Genomic DNA, 3,377 nt, shown 5'->3' on the forward strand with positions numbered 1-3,377 from the left:
AAATAAAAATAAAATAAAATAAAATAAAATAAAGAGATTAAATTCTCAAGTCTTAAATACAGTACTATGAATAGACTTGGTGATAACCCAATTTTTACATAAAATTTCAAATAGTAATGATATAAATATTAGTAGTACCATTAAAAATAATTTGTGTAAGTTACTGGGGGAGTGGGAATGCTCCAAATATATATTCCCATTGTCCCAAATTAACGTTCCTTTTGAAAATAGTGACTCTTATTGTGACACAATGTGAGTCACAGTTCTCAAATGCAACATTTAATTTATATATATATATATACATGTATATATATATTACATATTTACTTATATGTGTCTATATATAAAGTTCAACAACCTATCATACATAATTCCCAAACAAACACGTTTCCCAAACAATCTCACTGATCCGGGGCTTTACTGAACTTTTAAGCTCACCACTCTCTTTAACCGTGCCCGTGGAAAAGAAATGGAAAAATTGAAAGATAATAGAAGGCAACAATCTCCTGGTCAAAGAATGGCCAATTGATAGGGAAAAAAAAATAAAAAATAAAGTCAATCCTGGAAATCAACGAATTAATTAACAAAGCAACACAATGTTCATAAATAATAAGACTCTTCAGATGGATCATTTAGCAACTTATTATCACAACTCTCAACATAAAAATTAAAAGGGAAATTCAAATTGAGGTATATAAATAAAATGCTGGCATACATTGGACGCGTTATTAGTTTCTGTTTGGCTAGATATATAAAACAAAATCATGCATAATACAGTCTCTCACACCTCAATATATGGATCTTAGATCGTCATTAATTCCATAGATTTTAACCAACAATACAATTAGATTATTCCATTTCCCAAAATATGAATAAGAGGTTAATTAATTTGTTCATTGCACATAAATCTGTGGATTCTGTTGTAAAATTTTATCATAGTAAAAGGAGTTACGAATGGATATATACTATATTGTCGTCTCCTTTATAAACTGAATTAAAACGGTTCGGTTATTATAATATATACCCAAAAACCAGTCTAAAAATACAGCTAACTTAATTTGGTGTTGCAAATTTGAAAATAATTCACAGAAGGGTCATCAATCCGGTTCAAACTTTCCATAAGACAAATCATTATTATTATTAATTTTTTCAGTCGAACCATATATTTACGGAAAAAAGAAAAAAAAATTCATCACTTCTCCATTGCCGGCACTTGGACGAATAGGGACAAAAGGTACCCCAATTTTAACAGCCAGTGACGGAAAAGCGTTTCCGTATGCTTCATCTGCAAAACATGATAATCCAAACATCATCACACCATGGATAATCGAACAAAATGAATGAGAGTTATGAGAGAGACATAGAGAGAGAGAGAGAGAGAGAGCACGTACAGCTGTCCGGAGCCATGGATAACTTTCTCACAGACAGGACAGGTGAAACCATGATAATCGAAATCATGAACAAACAGCATATGATAGAAGAAGAGGTCGGGGAAGCTTTGCTTATCATTTTAATTTGTTTTTATATATGACAACAACAAAGAACTGAACAGATCTGTACAATGTATGCCTTATATAGTACATTATATATTATTGGATTGGACAATATATATATATATATATATATATATATATATATATATATATATATATATATATATATATATATATTATTAGATTAAATTCACAAAACTCCTACGTACTTCTATTTATTTATTCTTGCTACCAAAATTGACAAAAATACCCTTTAGCACCAATAATAAAAGGCTTAAATTCATAAATAAAATATGATATTACACTATATAATCTATTATTTTAAAATTTAAAAATAACTAAAACCATCTAAATACATTACATTATGTAATAAATTAGTAATTATATAAGAAATTCATTTTATAATAAAAAAAAATTCTATAAAATAATTTACCCATATAAATCCAATAATATGATATTAAAGATATTGATTAAATATTATTAAATATTCATAACATATAAAATAGTCTTTATAATATGAAATAATATAATATTTGTGTATAGTATGTATTATATATAGTATTTTTTATTTTATTACATAATATAATGTATATTTACAACCCCATTCATCAAACATAGAGGCAAAGATAATGACAGGACAAATAATGTTTAGTTATCTTTGTTAGTACCTTTACCTAATATATATGATATAATTATATGAATGATATATTAGCATTGCAAACTATATAATATATTATATTAAAAATAAACAATAATATGCAAAATTATTATTATTATTATTATTATTATTATTATTATTATTATTATTTTATTTTTTATTTTTTATTTTTTAAACCATGATAAACTAATTAAAAGTAATTTAATTTTGTTAATTAAATTATTAAATTTAATTTAGCAAAATTATATTTATATATAGTACGTATAGTACTAAAGTGTTAAAAATAAAAGTAAGATGAGTTTTGTTAATTTAATTTTTAAATTTATTTAAATAAAGAAAGGTCATTTTGATAATTTCTGCTGTCAAACTAATGGTTCCGTTCCGTGACAATTTTTTCCCTTATACTCCACGTTGTTTGATACTCCACGTTGTTTGATACTCCAGTGCATGGGTAAAGCGTATAAAAAATTAAAAAAAAGAAAGAAAAAAAGAAAAGAAAAATCGATATTAGTTGGATTGCTTTGTGAATTTCAAGTGAGCCATCACGGGCTTAGAAGACTCTGGCGTCTGAAGTGGGTTTTACTTCTTGATCTGCGGATAAGTATTCAGTACTTAAGATATTCTGTATTTACTTGTGCTTTCAAATTCGGCTACTTCCTTTCCTTCTTATCTCACATTTTATACATATTTTATACGTGCATTTCTTTTGGCCTAAAAACACAATTGCTCACCTACACAAAATAATTAATTCTGTGACTTTTGGACCGCCAATTTCCATAGAATTTAATGTGTTTAGATTTTGTCTCCAATACAAATAAAAAGTCATGGAAAAGAAAACTAATATTCAATTCATGTGCTGCTGACTTTAAAGACCAATGCCCAAGGTTATACATGCCATAATATTAATATTAAAGACCAACGCCCTAGTCTAGAGAAAATAAAAATATCTAGAAAGTGGTTTTAACCTCACGACGATGTTTTGTGATGCACAAATAATTATCTTAAGCCTATATAGTTTATTTGAATCACCACAGTGTCAAATGGACATGCTAAAAGATTTTTTTGACCGAATTGTCAATTTTTTACTGCAGACAACTCATAGGGCAACACCCACGAGTATGCCGTGTTATATATCATTTAGGGCATCAAAATAATATATATATATATTTCTATTGTCCAATCCAATAATATATAATGTACTATATAAGGCATACATTGTATAGATC

General features: G+C 26.9%; 1 long non-coding RNA gene across 1 annotated transcript; it reads right to left on the reverse strand.

Annotated features, from left to right (window-relative positions):
* Nucleotides 1–1,092: 1,092 nt before the first annotated feature.
* LOC132286750 (uncharacterized) lies at nt 1,093–1,596 on the reverse strand. The gene is made up of 2 exons (XR_009472851.1): nt 1,392–1,596; nt 1,093–1,285 (listed from the first exon to the last, which is right to left on the reverse strand). It is a non-coding gene; the product is annotated as an uncharacterized LOC132286750 (long non-coding RNA).
* Nucleotides 1,597–3,377: the final 1,781 nt, after the last annotated feature.

The sequence above is a fragment of the Cornus florida genome, unplaced genomic scaffold, assembly GCF_030987335.1.
Source record: "Cornus florida cultivar Cherokee Brave unplaced genomic scaffold, ASM3098733v1 CherokeeBrave_3.0.0_Hap2_Chr02, whole genome shotgun sequence".
NCBI classification, from domain to species: Eukaryota; Viridiplantae; Streptophyta; class Magnoliopsida; order Cornales; family Cornaceae; genus Cornus; species Cornus florida.